The 18,945-nt window shown below is 47.3% G+C and overlaps 3 pseudogenes; all 3 read left to right on the top strand.

The window, feature by feature from the left end:
* Positions 1 to 11,020: 11,020 nt before the first annotated feature.
* LOC142653742 (U2 spliceosomal RNA) lies at positions 11,021 to 11,195 on the top strand (annotated as a pseudogene).
* Positions 11,196 to 12,481: 1,286 nt separating this feature from the next.
* Positions 12,482 to 12,623, top strand: LOC142654576 (U2 spliceosomal RNA; annotated as a pseudogene).
* A 1,394-nt stretch (positions 12,624 to 14,017) lies between these two features.
* On the top strand, positions 14,018 to 14,221 carry LOC142654189 (U2 spliceosomal RNA; annotated as a pseudogene).
* Positions 14,222 to 18,945: the final 4,724 nt, after the last annotated feature.

The following is an 18,945-nucleotide window of genomic DNA, read 5'->3' as shown; positions in this document are numbered from 1 at the left end:
CAAGGGCCGCTCGGGTTATCGCTTCTCGGCCTTTTGGCTAAGACCAAGTGTATTTATACAGGAGGTTTTTAGTCAGAAGGTGCTCAGGTACCCTCTCTCTCGGCCTCGGGGGATCGTCCAGGTTCGCCTGGACTTCACCCCCGTGCTGCTATTTGGGAGAGAGGCTTAGTCCTGAGCAACGAGTTGCGATCCCCCCCCAGCCCTTTGGTAAGTCTCAGGACCCCATAGGGCGCAGCAATTGCTGTGCGGTTCGGCCTGGCCACGGAAATGGCAGGCGAGCCTGATGCGGTGCCGGTGTATGCCCGGCTAAGGAACTCTGCCCGATTTATCGTGGCAGAGGGTGGAGGCGGTCCACGTGGCGTAAAGTTCTTGGTCCACAAGATCTTGGAAGAACTACTGGCGGTCCACAAGAATGAGATTCTGGCTATCCAGGACTACCCGAAACGAGGAATTTTCGACGTCACCTTTATGGGAGAAGGAATCCTCCGTGATGCCATGGACCGAGCTGAGAGGAGAAAAGGTGAACTCGTGGTAGCGGGAGTCCAGGTAGTAGAACATGCCTTCGAAATTACGAAACTCGTGGTGATTAAAATGTACTCCCCATATGTGAAGGATATGGAAGTGGCAGCATTCTTAGCTGCCTACTTCAAGAATGTCAAACTGTTGGGGAGAGTTATGAACGAGTGTGGAGTGTGGACCGTCAAGTGGAAGTTTTTAGTAACATTGATAAAGGACCCCTCCACCCAGGAAACGAGATTACCACCGGCTCGTTTTAAAATTGGAAATGTGAATGGCGACCTCTATTTTTCAGGGATGCCAAACTTCTGCAGGGCCTGCGGTACTTATGGACATACCAGTTTTAACTGCGATGTCACCTGTAGAAACTGTGGAAGCAAAGAGCACAATATGAGAGAGTGCTCACAAGAGAAAAAATGTAATTTTTGCCAAAAAACTGGTCATTTGTACTATTCTTGTCCCCATAGGTACCGAGGCGAAGAAAATGAGCAACCCGAGGCGCCCCCACGTGCTCCACCAGCGGACCAGTCCCACCCCCGGGGAGAGGAGCATGCCGGGGCCGCGAAGGAGCAGCGAGGCACCTGGGCTTCAGTGGTGCGGAGTAATGGAGCCAAAGCAGGTGCCTCGCAGCCAGCAACCTCTGAGGAAAGGAAGGAGCCCAGCGCCAATGACAAAAGGCAAGCTAAGCGGAAGGCGGAAAAGGAGCAGGCCACCAATGATACTGTGGCATCCCAGAGGGCTGGTTGTCCAGTGGGTGCCGGGCCTGCTCCTGTACCTGGGTCTCAGGAGTCTGACTCCGAGCAGGAGAACTGGGTAGCGGTGGGTCCCCGAAAAAAGGGAAAACAGGAGCGTGCTGGTAGGAGGGAATCAGGGGAGGAGCAGATGGACACATACGTGAAGAAAAGTGAGGCTCCTCCTAGGACCACCTCCTCGCCTGACCTGGTGAGGAGGGTGGGCACTGTTCCCTCCCAGATACCGGACACCCCGCCGTGTGCGCAACCTCCCCCTCTAAGACGGCGTCAACAGAGCCTGGGGGGAGAGGCGGGGCCCTTGGGGGACCCACCCGAAATGGACCTACGTGGTCACCCAGTGGAGACCCAGGTGACGCTAAGCGAGAGTGGGCTCCCCTTGTACGAGATAAGAGTTGCTGGCACGGCTCTCAGTGAAGGTAGTTCCTCTCCCTTTTCGTCCCTCTTTGCAGGCGATTCGGACGAGGGTGGGGATATGAGCGCAAACGAGAATTCTGGTAATGCTGGTGGAGGAAATGTCTGATTTTAAGTTCCACGAATATTTATTATTTTAAAATCAAGACGTTATTTTAATCTCCACAATGTCTGAAGTAAAGGGAATCTCCCTCAACGTGAGGGGCGCCAAGTCCAAAGTTAGAAGGGTTGCTCTCTTCAGCTTTTTAGCTGGCCTGGCAGCCTCTGTTTTTTTCCTGCAGGAGTGCGGCATTCCCCATACGATGAAGTACCATAAATACCAAGAGGATTGGAAGTATGGTCCATCAGTCTGGTCTGGATCTAACGAGTCCAGATCAGCAGGGGTCGCCATTCTTTTTAAGGGAAACGTTTTAATCGATTTTATCCAAGAGATTCTTCCAGGACGTATTTTATTGGTTAAGGCTTTTATTGACGGTGTGAAATGGCAGTTTTTAAATTTTTACGGCTCACCAGACAAAAATGAAAGAGCAGAAATGTTAGCGATTTTACCTCTTTTTATTAACACGACTGAGCCTTTTATCCTCGCAGGTGATTTTAATTGTATCCTGAGAGGGGAACGCCGGCTTACCAGCGCTACAAGCAGAAACTATGACAAGACCTCTGGACTGCTCAAAGATATGGTGGGTGATTTTAAGTTAAAAGACGTTTATAAAGAATGTAACAGGAGCAGTCCAGAGGAAGCCGGCGTTACCTGGAGCAACGCCACCTGTAGCTCCAGGATAGATTTTATATTTTGTAATGAGAATCTACTGCCTTTTAAATGTGAAGTTTTAACCAATGTGTTTTCTGATCACAAGCTTTTATCATTTTATGTAAAGCGTGATTTTAATAACGTTATTAGTAAAAAGTCCTGGAAGTTAAATGTTTCCCTTTTAGATGATCCACAGGTTTTTACAGATTTTATTGAATTTTACAAAGAGAGTAGGCGGGTGAGAGACACACGGGCTCCCATCACTGAATGGTGGGAGAAAATGAAAAGAAAAATAAAAGAATTTTTTATTAAAAAAAGTGTGGCAAAAGCCAGAGAGAAGCAAGCTTTTTTTAAAATCCTCAACACCCGCCTACAGACCCTGTACAAGATGAGAGAGCATGAGATAGATGTAAAAGACGACATCACCAACTTAAAAAAAGAGATAGCTCAGTGCCTGGAGCAGAAAGGCAAAGAAATTATTTTTCGTTCTAGGATACAACACGTGGAAGAGAACGAGACCTGCTCCAGGTACTTTTTTAAGAAAATGAACAATAAAAAAGCTATTCTTAAAAATATTGATGGGGTGTCGGATGTACAGGGTCTTTTAAGTAAAGTTCATGAGTTTTATACTGACCTTTTTAATGTGAAAACTGTGGATCGTGATTTTATGCGTGACTCGCTGAAGGAGATTACCACTGTTTTAGACCCTGTCTCCCAGAATTTTTTATTGCAGGAACTGTCGGAGCAGGAGATTTTAGAGACAGTGAAGAGTTTTAAAGCAGGTAAAGTTCCTGGCCCGGACGGTATACCCAGCGAGTTTTATGTCAAATTTTATGATATTTTAAAAGATGATCTCTTAAACCTTTTTACCGAAGTCTTTCATTCCAAGATGCTGCCTAAGTCCTGGCGGAAGGGTGAGGTCTCCTTGCTATACAAAAAAGGTGACATCGCAGTTTTAGAGAATTGGAGACCAATAACCCTTCTGAATAGTGACTACAAAATAATGGCAAAACTATGTGCAAACCGTTTAAAAGCCATAGTACCCCACATCATACACTCTAACCAGGTGTGTGGGGTGCCAGGCCGCAGCATCTGGGATAATATTAATTTAATAAAAGATGCGATTGAAGACACAAAATCTAGAAACGGAAAATTAGCCATTTTATCCATAGATTTTCAAAAAGCTTTCGACCGAGTATCGCACTTTTATCTTTTTAAGGTTTTAGAGCGGATGGGTATACCTGAAGGTTTTTTACTATCTATTAAAGCCTTTTATAAAGATTGCACAAGCAAAATTTTAGTAAATGGTTTTAAGACACAGGACGTTCTTTTAAACTCTGGGGTGAAGCAGGGGTGTCCCTTGTCCCCACTGCTTTTCATATGTGCACTAGAGCCTCTGCTATGCGCAATACGCCGTGATAAACAAATACGTGGAGTCCCCCTGCCAGGGGGAGGCGGCATAGAGGCTAAAGCAGTGGGGTACATGGATGATGTGGCGATACTTTGTAGGGACACCCTCTCGCTTCAGAAAGCCCTAAAACAAATTGAGTTTTATTGCTGTGCTTCCGGTTTTAGAATAAATTTCAGCAAAAGTAATATTTTAAGAATAGGAAGCATGGTTTTTAGAGACGTACCCGTTCCTGTGTCAGATACTATTAAAGTTTTAGGTATCTCCTTCAGTGAGCACGACAATGGTTTTATAAGTTGGGACATGGTGGCGCAGAAGGTAAACAATAAAATTTGTATGTGGAATATGAGGAAACTCACCATGGAGGGAAAAATTTTAATCATAAAAATGGTCATTTTACCCCTTCTTTTATATACAAGCATGGTGTTCCCTCCCCCAACAGTTTTATTACGAAAAATAACAAAAGCATGTTTTACCTTCTTTTGGAGTTCCAGGATGGAGAAATTGAAACGAGAAACGGTAATAAAGTCCAAACCAAAGGGTGGCAAAGATTTTCCTGATTTTAATAGGTTTCTTTTAATTAAGTTCTTTAGTTTCTGTTTTAATTCCCTTTTTAAAGAGCACTATTGGTCTTACTTTTTACGTTTTAATACTGGGTTTTTTATGCGGAGGTTTGGTTGGTTTAACATAATTTTATCCTCACCATACGCTTTTAAATTACCAGCAAACTACGTAATTTTAGAAAAAATAGTGGCTCTCTTCAATTTAAAAGGGAAGACCGTGAATGAACTTAAGAATAGCAAAAAACTAATAAAAGACCTGAGAGAGAGCGAGACGGTCAGCAATGTAGAGAATTTTAATACGCAACGATGTGCTTTTATTTTCAAAATGATTAATGTGTTTTATCTTTTTAATGCACAGATGGACCTGGCCTGGAGCTGCGTTCATCAATGTCTTCCATGCCGGGCATTCCAGTACAGAAGAGGATTCGCGAGGTCTGCCGTCTGCCCGAGGGAAGGCTGCCAGGCCGAGGAAACTATAAGACATATTTTTTGGACATGTGACTTTGCAAAACAATTTTGGAAAAAAATATTCCCTCTTTTGGTGAAGATGGCAGACCTAAAGGACTTAAACTATGAAGATATTTTATATGGACTTTTTGGATGCCCAACCGCGAGTCAGAAGATAATTGCATGGAAGACGATGAACTGCGCCAAAGAAGCTCTATGGAAGGCCAGGAACATCCTCCTTTTTAAGCACGACGTTTTATCGGTTGATGATGTTTTAGGTCTTTGTTTTAGTGAGATGTATATTTATTTTTTATTAGACAAAAAAAGGAATGCCACCCTTCTAAATAAATGGTTTGTGACTGACTGGAACTCCAAATAAATAAAGATTTGCCCCATGTCCCTCTACATAAATTTTATGAAAATTTGATTTTACTATTGTTACAATGTAAAAATTATTTGTATGTATCTGTGTAACTAAAATGTGTTTTATTGTAAAATTGAAATTTTTATAAATAAATCATTGACACCCCCGCGAGGGGGTAGCCAACTGAAAAAAAAATCTGTTCTTATCAGTCCTTGTAAGGATAGATAGCTCGGAGAACCACTGGGGGCTATAAACACTAGCTTAGCGATCCAAGAGCGTTCCAGACGAAGCCGGCGACGAACTGCGGAGAAGAACCAGCGAAGACGACGATCCAGAAGGGAGAAGCCGCCATCGAGGAAGAAGCTCCGGGAGATCGCTGCCGGGAAGAAGAAGGAGAACTTCGGAGAAGAGCCGCTGCTGAAGGGGATCTTCGAAGAAGCTCGGCCGCAGAAGAAGAAGCTCGACGAGGAACCGCTGCGGAAGAAATTTCGTGGAAGAACCTCGGCCAGCAAGGAGAAGATTTGCATAGCTCCGCCCCCTTCGGGAAAGAGCTATCGAAGATCCTCCCCAAGCGACAGGAACAGCTGGAAGAAGCCATGGCCTCAACCAGCAACCCTGCCACCCAGAAGAAGAAGGCTGATGGACCAGGTGAGCCGACCCAGGCCAGGACATCTCCTCCTGAAGCCTCCTCAAGCCAACAGGCCACCAGGAAGCCGAACCAGGCTGCTCCAACCCTGGAGCCCTGGATGAAGCAGACTGTGGCCCTGAAGCTGAAGGAGGTGGACGGGAGAGTGCCGGACATGACGGAAGAAGTGTTCTGCCAGAAGATGCTCCTGGACCAGGGCTTCGCTAAGCCGGAGACCATCAGCATCCAGGCCTTCATGACCGGGATGTTCTTCGTGACCTTCGCTTCGATCAACATCTGCAGAAGGTACTGGGAGATGGTGAAAGCGGCGAGGCCTGAATCCCCTTTCTCTCGCTTTGTGGGCAACTGCCCTGTCCAAAGAGAGGAAAGGCGGGTGACGGTCTCAATGCGGAACCCACACACCCCCGGCAAAGACATCACCACGCTCCTGAAGCGGTTCTGCACAGTGGTGAGGGAACCCACCCACATCCTGAACGGACTCGGCTTCTGGACTGGCAAGTGGTCGGTAATCGTCCGACTGAACAAGGATTCGAGCGCGGAAGACGGCCTCCAGCACCTGCCCCAGTCATTCTCGCTGGGCAACTCCTACGGCCTCATCTACTACCCGGACATGCCGCAGATCTGCAGGAGATGCAGCAAGAAGGGTCATTCGGTGAAGGACTGCAAGGAGGACGCCTGCAAGAACTGCCGGGTAACAGGACACGAGACCAAAGACTGCCCGAAACGGACAATGTGCAACCTCTGCGGACAAGCAGCCCACTCCTACAAGGACTGCCCGAAGAGGGATCGATCCTGGGCAACTGTAGCGGCGAAAGCTCCGGCCAGAGGGAACCCCGCCCCAGCCAGAGCTCCAGCGGCGCAGAAGACCGGGAATAAGAAGGATGGTAAGAAGACGACAGTCCCTCCCCCCCGTCTCCCGGCCCTCCCTCGCCCTACCCTTCCCACCCTCCCTCGCCCGGCCCTCCCCACCCCCCCGTCCCCAACCCCTGTCACCCCCACTGAGGCTCTCACCTTCTCCTACCCACCCATCTCAGTGGTCCTGTCACCTGCACCTCTCCCAACCCAGCCTCCCTTCTCCCCAGCTCCAGCAGCACTAACATCTTCCCCTCCAGCTGCTGGAGTCCTCTCCCTGGAGGATTTTCCCCCTCTTGTCTCCTCAGGTGCCATCCAGAGGAAGAGAAAGGTGAGGGACAGCCCAGCTGCTGAGTCCTCAAAGCGACAAGTCGTAGAAATCTGCGAAGATTCCCTTGCGCAGCAGGAGGAAATGGAGCAGATGGTGGAGGAACTCGTGTCTGAACCTGAGGTCATCGACTTCACAACAGACATCCAGGTGGCTACAATCCTGGAACAATTTTTGTCAGAGGGCCTGCTGGATCTTTCGGACCCGCCAGGAGAGGAGGATCCGCCCGACCGGACTGGTAACTAAGGTGTATCGTTTGCACTGACCTTCTTTATTCTCCCCCATGGCTGCTAAACTTAACATCTTTAGCCTCAATGTGAGGAGTGTTAGAGATAGGACTAGATGTCAGATGGTGCTAACTTTTCTTTCCAAGCAGTCGAGTGATGTATTTATGCTGCAGGAATGTACTCTCCCCTCTTCCAGGTCATACCATCATCTGGCCAGGCAGTGGACCCATGGCCCGTCCTACTGGTCTGGTGGGGGCGACTGTAAGTCTGCAGGGGTTGCCATCCTGATTAGGGGAGGCGTATTTACTGTTGACTCTGTCCAGGAGCTCGCCTGCGGCCGCTTGTTGGTCGTAGACGGTTCCTGGGCAGGAGAGCCGATTAGGCTCATCAACGTGTACGCTCCCCCTATGAAGGCTGAGCGCCTGGAACTATTCCAGACCCTGCGGACCCAGCTCGCCACCACTAGGGCAGTGGTGATGGCCGGGGACTTCAACTGCCCCATCGAAGAGGATGGACGAAGTTCCGGCACTTCAATCAAACTGGATGTCAGTTCCAAACTGCTTATCGAGATGGTAACCGAAGCATCCTTGCAGGACGTTGTGGGCTCCATGGGGATCGGCTCTGTGAACTATTCATGGAGCCGACCCGATGGCTCACTTCGTTCTCGGATTGACTTTGTGTTCACCTCCCGGGCAGTCAAGCAGCATGGGCACTCCATGGTCCCCTGCTTCTTCTCCGACCACAGGGCCATTCTCTTCCAGGGTGCCATCGGCCACGGTTTTCCTCCCGGCCCTGGCTCCTGGAAGCTGAATTGTGCCCTGCTGGAAAGAGAGGAGGTACTGGCGGAACTTAGAGACGCCTATATTGTTTGGAGGAATGATAAAGTTTTCTTTGACAAAACCTGTGACTGGTGGGAATATGTTAAAGTTGAATTTCGTTGTTTCTTTCAGGCAAAAAGTCGTCAACAGGCGTGTGAGAGGAAGAGAGACTTCAGAGAGATGCAGCGTCAGCTGCGATCCCTGCAAGACCTCCTTCAATGCGGCTGGGACGTCAGGAAGGAGCTGGAGGAAGCCAAAAAGGGCCTGAAAAGGCACTTTGAGGAGGAATCCAAGCGAATTGTCTTTCGTTCCAAGGTGGAGAACCTGGAGAAGGGTGAGAAATGTAACTCGTTCTTTTTCAGGAAACTCCATGCCGGCCACACGCCCCTGAGGGAACTTCGAGATGAGACCGGAAACATGCATTCTGGGAAGAAGGAGGTGATGGGAGTCGTCACAGACTACTACCGAAGCCTCTACTCCCGGAAAACCACTGACCCCGAAGCCGCCGATAAATTCCTGTCAGGTATCACTAATCATCTTGATCCTGCAGGTACGGAGGCTATGGATGTACCCCTGACGGTGGAGGAACTGCTCTCTGCCGCTAAATCCTTCAGACCCGGCAGGACCCCGGGCAGTGATGGTCTCCCAGCAGAGCTCTATGTAGCGCTGGGGGACTTGATCTGTCCGGACCTGCTGGAGCTCTATGAGGAGATGGTGGTGGAGGGTAGAATGCCACCGTCCTTGAGAGAAGGCATGATCACGATCTTGTATAAGCGGAAGGGGGAGAGATGTGACCTGAAAAACTGGCGTCCCATCTCTCTCCTGAACGTGGACTACAAGATCCTCGCCAAAGTATTGGCCAACAGACTGAAGGTTGTCATCGGACAGATCATCGGATCGGACCAAACCTGCGGCATTCCTGGCCGTAGGGTGGCCGACAGTCTTGCCCTGGTGAGGGACACGGTGCATTACATGCAAAGCCGCCGTACACACGCGGCCCTGGTCAGTCTGGATCAGGAGAAGGCTTTTGACCGGGTCTCTCACGAATTCATGGGTAAGGCTCTGCGTAGGCTGCGGCTTGGCAGGTTGTTCTGTTTGTATGTTAACCTGATGTATTGCGACATTTACAGCTCGGTGCTGGTGAACGGCTGGAAGACTGACCCCTTTCCTGTATCGTCGGGGGTTAGACAAGGCTGTCCTCTTTCACCTCTCCTTTTTGTTTGTGTTATAGAGCTCTTCGCAGAGGCTATCCGGCAGAATGGAGAGATCAGAGGGATCACCGCACCAGGTCCAGGACACTTCGAGGTCAAATGCTCGCTGTACATGGACGACGTGACCGTCTTCTGCGCTGACCAGAGTTCGGTGACTGCACTCGTCCAGACCTGCGAGGAGTTCGGACGCGCTTCAGGGGCAAAAGTCAACTGCGGGAAGTCGGAAGCCATGCTCTTCGGAAAGTGGTACCTGCCTTCTCCTGCCTCCTTCCCGTTTACTATCAAGCCGGACTTCATCAAAATTCTGGGAGTCTGGTTCGGTAAGGAAGGTGCAGCCCTAAAGTCGTGGGAAGAACGCTTGGCCAAAGTCAACCAAAGGATCGGACTGTGGAGCCTCAGACAACTCACTATTGAGGGCAAAGCAATGGTCCTGCGTAACGAAGTCTTGCCTGTGCTACAATACACTGCACAGGCATGGCCCCCTCTTGCCACCGTCTCGAGGGCCATTACCAGGACTGTGTTTCGCTTCATCTGGGGCTCGAAAATGGACAGAGTAAAGCGGACTGTTATGTACAAGGAGCCCCGCAAAGGTGGGAAGGGTATACCCGACATTCCCACTCTGCTGCGGATCGCTTTTGTATGTGACTGTGTTCGTAGGACTCTGAGGACAGCAAACGGCTCTGCGGGCAAGGCCATGTCCCGCTACTTCCTCCTTCCCCTCTGGCGAGGTTTTGGCTGGGACAAGTGGGACAGCTCCTTCCCTTACAACTGGCACGCTCCCTGGTTCTACGGAGATGTCGTCCGGTTTGTGAGGGAGCATCAACTGGAGGGTCTTAAGCCCGACTTGTGGAAACCTAAGACGATCCACAAGCACATCAGAGCAAAGGACCCACTGGAGTCTGTTCCAGGGCTTCATGCCGACACGTTGGAGACTGTTTGGACTAACGTGTCATCTGGCAGGTTGACCAACGGGCACAAGGACATTTCATGGATGGCCATCCAGGGAGGACTGCCTCTTAGGTCATTCATGCATGCCCGCAACCTGTGCAAGACCCGGTACTGCCCCAGGTGCCCCTTCACGGAGGAAACATCTTTGCACATTTTCTGGCAGTGCCCCTTTGCACAGGGTCTGTTGAAAGCCTTGGAACATGAACTCAAGGACTCAGTACCCAGGAACAGACTGTCGTACCGCTCGGTACTTTATGGACTATTTCCTGGGAATACCACGGATGGAGCAATCCAGGAAGCCTGGCGCCTTATGAACTGCTTTAAGGACGCTATATGGTTTGCCAGGAACCGTCTGATTTTGCGGAGAGAGAGTGTGTCCGTCCAGGACTGCCGCAGGCTGATCCACAGCCTGCTCAGAGACTATTCCACCTGGGACAGCCCGGACGTCGATGAGGAAGAGGACTGATACTCCCCTTCCCCCCACTCTCCCTTCTTGTGTGTTGTCTTTCAATAAAGCTTCGGGCCTGTGATTTCCCCCTTCCCTATCCCCTCCTACCCACTCCCCTATCCCATCACTTGTCTGTAATGCTTTGTTGTTTGGCTTTAGTGAATGCAAGAATGTTAGTGTAGAATGTGGTGTAATGTATAGCATAGGCTAGCCTGTACTGTGTATTATACTGTCATGTTATGTTTGACGACTGTTATTATTTATTATTTGCTGCTTCATGGCTTGCGCTGCGTCGCAGTAATGTTTGTATGATGACGATTGATTGTCAATAAAGCATTTTTCAATCAAAAAATCTGTTCTTATCAGTTTAATATCTGATACGTCCCCTATCTGGGGACCATATATTAAATGGATTTTTAGAACAGGGAGATGGAAATAGAGCTTGCTCTGTCCACTCCACGCATTGACCTGGTATTGCAGTATTTCCAGGACCGGTGCACCCTTCCCTTATGTGTTGACTAAAATCAGATTCCAAAAGTGCTATTTGTGTTTGCTATTGTTTTTGTCTTTCTGATGGGATCTCCCCTTTTAATCCCATTATTTCAACACCTGTTGGACAATGCATTTGTACAGTCATGTGTGATAATGAGCTCATTTATTAAATGCAATTAATGAATACATTGCCACCTCTTGTTGTGTGTGTGTGTGTCTTCTGTGTTTCTGTGTTTCCGGCATTTCACATTGGAACAGCTCATTCACCTTCCTTGTCTTCTCTCCGCCCTCCCTCCCTCCTAGGTAAGTTAAAGAGCTGCACCTGAGCCAGCCACTGATTGATGCAGCACCACAGTCAAATAGTGGAGTGGAGTGGAGTAGGGGAACAGCAAACAGCCATTAAAGCAGCCAGCCGCCTACCCGCCACAATGGACCTACCTGTGTACACTAGATGGATGTGATGGAATGTACTGTCGTCCCTACATTTCAAGAAGAAGTAAGAATTGCAGTTGCAACAAAGCCTTGCTTGCCTACAAAGAGAGCAGCAATTTGGATTTGTTACTTTGTTACCTGGAAGAATAACAAACTGTGCAAGGATGGAGGTTGTAGGAGCAAGGAGAAGTTGTCTGTAAAGTTGGTGGATGCCTATTTTCCATTTTGCAGTCCCTTGTCTCCCTCTTGTGGCCTCCTGGAGGCAACTAGCTGTGCAAAAAAAAGACAGCCTGGCGGCCGGCTGTTGCAGTGTTGCCCTCTCAGGCAACACTGAGTGACTGACTGAGCCGCACCGTCTTATATAAAGTTCAGACGGAACTTTGCACGTGTCATAGTGGAGCCCTCAGGATTCCAGAGCCAGCTTTCTGACATCATAATGGGGCCTCAGAGATAAAAGCCTGGGCCCAGGCAGTGTTGGTCAGTGCTGCTCAGCAGGCAGCACTGGACTGGACTGGACTGGATTACAGCTGATACAAGGTGTGAAGGAACAAGGGGTGGCTGTGGGCATGCACTTGCTGCCGCTGCCAGTGTTTATCTGCATGGCAGGAGGGCATTTGGGCGTTGCCAGGAAGGCGTTTTTATGTAGATTCCTCCTCTTTCAGCACTGCATTGTGGTGCAAGCAAAAGAAGCAAATCCTGTCTGGCTTCCTCTCCGGCCTTTATTCACCTCCCTCCCGCTTAGTAGCTGTAAATGTGTGTGAGCCTGCAGGGCCCCATGGAATTGCCTAGGAGTAGGCTGAATCAATCGCTGCAAGGGGTGAACAGCAGTATTAGGCAGGCTCGGTCAACGCCCGGCCCATTCGGGTTATCGCTTCTCGGCCTTTTGGCTAAGATCAAGTGTAGTACTTTAGGGTATTGCCTTGTTTCTTGGTCAGGAGGTGCCCTGGTACCCTTTTCCTTGGCCTGGGGGGATCGTCTCTTTTACAAGAGACTTCACCCCTCTGCTGCTATTGGGGAGGAGGATTAGTCCAGGGCAACGAGGAGCGATCACCCACCTGACACCCCGGTGTTGAAGGTTTATCCTGAAAACCATCAGAATGGAGGCCATACCGGAATATATGAAGACCAGGAATGCTGTTCGTTTTACGGTGACGGAACTGGAAAGGACCAAGAAAGACCTGCGTTTTCTGAGCGAAGATTTGTTGCTGGGACTGTTTCGGCTGAGCAAGGAGGACATACTGGCTGTAATGGACTACCCACGGAGTGGTGTTTATGACGTCACGTTCATCAATGAAGAAACGTATTTGAAGTTTTTGGGAATCATGTTGAAGTCACGTGAAGATCCTAAGTTGGGAGGTGTGGTGATGGTACCACACTTTCCTGTGTGGCAGCGACTTGTGACCGTCAAGATGTACTCGCCATATGTTGAAGAGGAGGATATTAGTATATTCCTAGGAAAGTATTGCGAGAAAGTTGTGGAGAAAGGCAAAGTTCTGAATGAATTTGGCTTTTGGACCGGGAAATGGAGATTTTTTTGTTCAATGAAACTGGACAGAACTTCAGGAAAAATGGTAACCCCACCAGCTCGCTTTAAAATTGGAAACACGACTGGAGATTTGTTCTTTTCTGGGATGGACATTTTTTGCAGGAACTGTAAGAAATATGGGCACAATACAGCAGAATGTCAAAAGACTGTCTGTACGAAATGTTTGCAGGAAGGCCATAGCTACCAAGACTGCAAAGAGGAAAAGATTTGTAACATGTGTGGAGAGGCTGGGCATGTCTTCAGGATATGTCCAAAGAGACATAGAAGAGGAGTGCAACAAGAGAGTGGAACGAGTATGGAGAAAAGTAAATCGAATGTTGAAGAGGTTGCTTCAGTAACGGAAAAAATGGAGAATAGTGGAGGAGAAAGTGTTAAAGATATAGATATGGGGAAAGAAAAAATGGCTGAAAAAAGAAAAATTGAGAAAGCTAAAATATCTAAAGAAGAAAGTGAAGAAAGAAAGAAGATAATGAGAGAGGTTATGATTTTACGGGAGAAGGCGGATATAGAGGATTTGCGTGAAAGAATAGAATCGCATTTGTCAAAACATTTTTTCCGCTTTATGGAAAGATTTAGCATACCACCTTGGTTGGTGGAAGAGGTTAAAAGTGAATGGGATGGTGAAACCCTGAAGCAGGAACAATTAGAAATGCTTGTTATTTTTGCGATGAAAAAAGGCTTGGTGCCATGATTTAAATGGCAACAGGTATGGATGTATTTGTGTAATGTATATGTATGTTCAATAAATATATTAAAAGAGGAAAATAAAAAAAAAAAAAATAATAAAAATTTTGCAAAAAAAAAAAAAAAACAATACATTTTTCATTATGATGATCCAAGTCTTAAGATTTGAGGTTTAAGATTTTAGACTTGAGACCTGAGTGAAAAAAAAAAAAAAAAAAAAAAAATCTGTTCTTATCAGTTTAATATCTGATACGTCCCCTATCTGGGGACCATATATTAAATGGATTTTTAGAACAGGGAGATGGAAATAGAGCTTGCTCTGTCCACTCCACGCATTGACCTGGTATTGCAGTATTTCCAGGACCGGTGCACCCTTCCCTTATGTGTTGACTAAAATCAGATTCCAAAAGTGCTATTTGTGTTTGCTATTGTTTTTGTCTTTCTGATGGGATCTCCCCTTTTAATCCCATTATTTCAACACCTGTTGGACAATGCATTTGTACAGTCATGTGTGATAATGAGCTCATTTATTAAATGCAATTAATGAATACATTGCCACCTCTTGTTGTGTGTGTGTGTGTCTTCTGTGTTTCTGTGTTTCCGGCATTTCACATTGGAACAGCTCATTCACCTTCCTTGTCTTCTCTCCGCCCTCCCTCCCTCCTAGGTAAGTTAAAGAGCTGCACCTGAGCCAGCCACTGATTGATGCAGCACCACAGTCAAATAGTGGAGTGGAGTGGAGTAGGGGAACAGCAAACAGCCATTAAAGCAGCCAGCCGCCTACCCGCCACAATGGACCTACCTGTGTACACTAGATGGATGTGATGGAATGTACTGTCGTCCCTACATTTCAAGAAGAAGTAAGAATTGCAGTTGCAACAAAGCCTTGCTTGCCTACAAAGAGAGCAGCAATTTGGATTTGTTACTTTGTTACCTGGAAGAATAACAAACTGTGCAAGGATGGAGGTTGTAGGAGCAAGGAGAAGTTGTCTGTAAAGTTGGTGGATGCCTATTTTCCATTTTGCAGTCCCTTGTCTCCCTCTTGTGGCCTCCTGGAGGCAACTAGCTGTGCAAAAAAAAGACAGCCTGGCGGCCGGCTGTTGCAGTGTTGCCCTCTCAGGCAACACTGAGTGACTGACTGAGCCGCACCGTCTTATATAAAGTTCAGACGGAACTTTGCACGTGTCATAGTGGAGCCCTCAGGATTCCAGAGCCAGCTTTCTGACATCATAATGGGGCCTCAGAGATAAAAGCCTGGGCCCAGGCAGTGTTGGTCAGTGCTGCTCAGCAGGCAGCACTGGACTGGACTGGACTGGATTACAGCTGATACAAGGTGTGAAGGAACAAGGGGTGGCTGTGGGCATGCACTTGCTGCCGCTGCCAGTGTTTATCTGCATGGCAGGAGGGCATTTGGGCGTTGCCAGGAAGGCGTTTTTATGTAGATTCCTCCTCTTTCAGCACTGCATTGTGGTGCAAGCAAAAGAAGCAAATCCTGTCTGGCTTCCTCTCCGGCCTTTATTCACCTCCCTCCCGCTTAGTAGCTGTAAATGTGTGTGAGCCAGCAGGGCCCCATGGAATTGCCTAGGAGTAGGCTGAATCAATCGCTGCAAGGGGTGAACAGCAGTATTAGGCAGGCTCGGTCAACGCCCGGCCCATTCGGGTTATCGCTTCTCGGCCTTTTGGCACGATCCCGTGTCAAGAGGAGGTCAGCATGTCATGCCCTTGGCCTTTTGGCATCGCCACTTCGGTGGCTTAAGCCAACTGCTGCTATAAGGGGGTAGGCTGGGTGATCAACTGTCGAGCGATCATGGGAGCTAGGCTTCGATACGCTGGGATCGGGGAAACCCGGATCAAGAATGGATTTGGCATTGACGTACCCTTGAACAAGAAGGACCTTTTTTCATTGAAACACCTGGTGAATGAAGTCATTTTCAAGACCCTCAACGTGAGTAGGAACGACATCCTTTGTCTTCAAGATCCCAGAGGTAATCGCTTCACTTTGGTTCTTAAAAGTTTGAATGCTTGTTACAACTTGTATGCCGCAATTAATGCTAACTTGCAAAACCCTGGGTTGGATGGACTTATCTTCACCGTTTTATATAACAACGATGTTCCACTGGTTGTTTTGATGTACAATCCTTATGTGATGGTGGATGATATTACTTCCTTCTTAAAGAAGTACTGCTCTTACGTCAGCTATTCTCACCAGGTGTTAAATGCTGAATCCCTCTGGACAGGGAAGCATAAATTCTTTGTGAGATTTGAGGAGGATCCTTCAGGGCCTCTGGGTGTGAAATACCCTCCTAGGAATTTTGCCATCGGCCGGGACAAAGGCTACTTATTTTTTCCCCAGCCTCCTGTGTTTTGCAGGAAATGTAAAAGATATGGCCATGTTCATGAAGATTGTACGCAAGAAGGTGTTACATGTAACAAATGTAATCAGGACGGTCACCTGGCCAAGGATTGCAAAAACCCAATTGTGTGTAACATGTGCAGCATTGTGGGTCATGCCTTTAAAGACTGTCCAGAGCGTGCTAAAAACAGAAGGGTTAGGACTCTGGCGGAAGTAGTTGCAGGTGAACCTGGCAGTATGAGGTCTAATGTGATTCAGAGCCCAGCTGCCCCGGGAACTGAGGAGTCAGTGCCTGCCCAGGTGTCTGATGGGACTCTCCCTGAGTTAAATCGGTCTGGAAATACGCTGGCTGATGAAATGGAGGTAGCACCTGTTGAGAAAGACCTGCCTCACCCCTCTGATGACCTGACTGGGTTAAGAGGTGATGGGGAGGTGGATGGTTCTTTATCCAAATCACCTGTCTTTTCCTGGGAAGGAATTCTGGTGGACCAACAAGGTGAAGGTGGTCAAGGGGACTTTTCAACTGCACTTGTGAGGCCTTCTGAGGAGGAGGAAGGAGGTTCATCTTCTAAGAGACTTCGCACCATGTTGTCTCCTCTGAGTGAAGATGGAGTGAGCCCGGATAGGGGAGTCTACCCCATTTCTCATTTTCCTGAGGACTTTCCTTTTTTAGGAGAAGACGTGGACAAAGCTATCTTTGTGTCCGGTTGTCAGCCACCAGGAGGTGTAGGCTGATTAAACAGTGGGGTATTGGTGGATATCTACGGAAAAAGATCAAAATATGGACCCCAAAATTACACTTAATGTCTTATCCTTGAATGTCAGGCAAATTACATCAAAGCCTAGACGTGCTGTTGTGCTGGACTATGTTAGGAATCTTGGGGCAGAGATCATATGCCTGCAAGAGTGTGGTATATCTGAGTCACTGGGGGAGGGGGATTGGCCATATGGGCAGTATGTCTGGTCAGGATCTACTTCCAATAAGAATGATGGGGTGGGGATCCTATTAGGAAATATGGGTATGGATCTGGAGAGTTATACAGTGGTGGAAACAGGTAGATGTGTAATTGCAGTGGTATGTTGCAGGGGAGTTAGGGTTAGGGTGGTGAATACTTATTGTCCTATAGATAGAGCAAAAAGGCTGGCGTTGTTGGAAAAGCTAAGTTTGTTCTTACCTGGAAGGATTCCTACCTTTTTTTTGGGAGACTTTAATTGTTCTTTTGATGGGGATGGTCTGGATGTAACTGGGAAAAAGCTTAACCAACTTATATCTGATTTTTCTTTTATAGATGCAGCCGAATTGTCATTGGGTAAACCACCACCGCCAACATATAAATCAGATAGAGGGGGTATTGAGTCAAGAATTGATCGTATTTGCATATCTAAGGGTTTAGTGTGTAATAAGATGGTTCAGAATGAGGTACCTTTTTCAGACCATGTATGTTTACGGGTATGGGTGGAGGTAAGTAGTAAACTTTGTTTTGGGAAAGGGGTGTGGAAGTTGAATACTAGATTATTGGAGGATGTTGAAGTGATGGATGAGTTCAAACGAAAGTATGATGTGTGGAAGGGAGAAAAAGATAGTTTTGTGGATGTGCTTAAATGGTGGGATTGGATGAAAGGGCAGATTAAAAAATTTTTTGTGAGATGGGGATACAAGCAGGCTGCTAGGAAACGTAACCAGTATAAGGAATTGAATATTAGGATAGAATGGTTGCGGAAGATGGGTGAGAAGGGAATTGATTTGAGTGATTTGCTAGAGGAGGCAAGGAACGAGTTAAAGCAAGTTTTGGAAAGAAAGGGAAAGGAGATTATTTTTAGGTCTAAAGTGGAGTACTTAGATAAAAATGAAAAATGCACAAGGTTTTTTTTCAAGAAAATGTGTGGGAAGAAAGATGATATGGATGAAATTGTTAATGCGAAGGGGGAGCGTATAGTGGGTATGGATGTGTTAAAAGTGGTGGAATCGTTTTATTCAGAACTATATGGCAAAAAGTGGATTGATATCGGGTTGATGGATGAAGTTTTGAATGGTTTGGAAAATGTCCTTAGAGAGGAGGATTGTGTGGGGTTGAATGAGGATGTAACGTCTGAAGAAGTAAAGAAAGTGATAATGAGTGCGGGGAAAAATAAAACACCTGGTAAAGATGGTATTCCTGTGGAATTTTATGTGAAGGCCTGGGAGATAATAGGGTTGGATTTGGTGGAAGTATGTAAGTTTATATGGGATAAGGGGGTTTTGTGTGAGTCTATGAAAGAGGGTGTGATTGTTTTGATTTATAAGAAAGGGGATAAGAAGTGTTTGGGTAATTGGAGACCGATTTCACTGCTGAATGTGGATTATAAATGTTTTAGTAAAATTTTGGCTAATCGTATGCGTGAGGTGGTAGGAAAGGTTGTGGGTGAAGACCAAGTCTGTGCTGTGCCAGGTAGGAGTATGTCTGATAATTTGGTTTTGCTGAGAGATTTGATTGGGGACTGTATGAGTAGGAAACAGAAGTGTATGATGCTTGCGTTAGATTTCGAAAAGGCGTTTGATAGAGTGTCGCATGTGTTTATGTTTGCTGTACTTGTTAGGATGGGCTTCCCAGTGAGGTTTTTGGAAGGTGTGAAGTGTTTGTATAGGGATGTGTCAAGTGAAGTGTTGGTGAATGGTAATTTAAGTTCAAAAGTATGTGTGAGATCTGGGGTAAGACAGGGGTGTCCTATGTCCCCAGTTTTGTTTATTTGTGTGATCGAAAGTTTGAT

The sequence above is a fragment of the Rhinoderma darwinii genome, chromosome 5, assembly GCF_050947455.1.
Source record: "Rhinoderma darwinii isolate aRhiDar2 chromosome 5, aRhiDar2.hap1, whole genome shotgun sequence".
Lineage (NCBI taxonomy): Eukaryota > Metazoa > Chordata > Amphibia > Anura > Rhinodermatidae > Rhinoderma > Rhinoderma darwinii.
This window is presented reverse-complemented; position numbering and strand designations above follow the sequence as displayed.